Raw genomic sequence first — 1,072 nt, 5'->3', positions numbered from 1 at the left:
TATCTATCTATCTATCTATCTATCTATCTATCTATCTATCTATCTATCTATATTGCATATTTTGAACCAAGCCTCAAACCTCTACCACTTACTCAGAGCCCAGTGGAGCCCTGAGAACAGTTTGGAGAGCTTGAGACCTGTTGACCATTGCCATTACCATAGCGGTTTCTCTGCCAGCCAGGATTGGTAGACTTCTAACCATTTGGTTTGTTCTTAGCACATCTGGGTTAGAACCTACCCTCTGGACTTGTGGGAGTGCTGCTCCAAGTGACAATGTGTGAACAGGTAGCTGTGATCCAGGATCTGTGGGGACAGATTAACATAGTCTAGAAAAGTAGTGTCTCCTTGGACTGCTCTCCACTCTGGAGAGCCACTGTGGATCTGAGCGGAAATGATCACAGGAACTATGCTGTACTTGACATGTAGGAGCTACAGATGGATCTCTCTAATAATCTGTAATAGTGAGTGAAGCAATTTTTAAATAAACATAATCCACTTTAAGAAGTAATGCAAGAGAGCTATGCCCAGGAATACCATCTTTTTTTTATCTTGTAGTCTACTTTCTTCCTCCACTTCCCTTCTCTCCTGTTCCTCTCCTTTCCCTTCCTCTCCTTCCTTCTCCCTGCCTCCCTCATCCACCCAATCTCATTTCTTTGACAAAAGGTCTTCCTATGTGGATCAGGTTGTCCTCAAGTTGGCTGCAAGCCACCAGCTTCTGCCTTCCAAGTGCTGGGATTACTGTATACATGGCCCCTGCTACAGCTGTCTCTGAAGGCCATTTATTAAGTAGGGATTTTTTATTCTTCCTATTCAAGAAATCGTATGATAGGACTTGCTTAAAACAGACAACAACAAAACCAAGAACTTCACTGAAGAGAAGGATGGGTGAACAGCTTTACCTAGAGGAGCCTCAGTGTCACAGTAACTGGTGAGGAAATGCATTGCTGAGGAAGCAGATTAATATGAGAGAAGTTCTTGGCACGTGGTGGCCACACCTGAATTTTAATCGCCTGACCCCCAACCAATTTCTTTCTTTCTTTCTTTCTTTCTTTCTTTCTTTCTTTCTTTCTTT

General features: G+C 42.9%; 1 protein-coding gene across 2 annotated transcripts in view; it reads left to right on the top strand.

Annotated features, from left to right (window-relative positions):
* Nucleotides 1-1,072, top strand: part of Prom1 (prominin 1) — a 97,621-nt gene that overhangs the window by 66,866 nt on the left and 29,683 nt on the right. The gene's annotated exons all lie outside the window — the stretch shown is intronic.

The sequence above is a fragment of the Psammomys obesus genome, unplaced genomic scaffold (genome assembly GCF_907164565.1).
Source record: "Psammomys obesus unplaced genomic scaffold, mPsaObe1.curated_primary_1811, whole genome shotgun sequence".
Lineage (NCBI taxonomy): Eukaryota > Metazoa > Chordata > Mammalia > Rodentia > Muridae > Psammomys > Psammomys obesus.
Note: the sequence above shows the minus strand (reverse complement) of the source record. Positions and strands in the feature narration are given on the sequence as shown.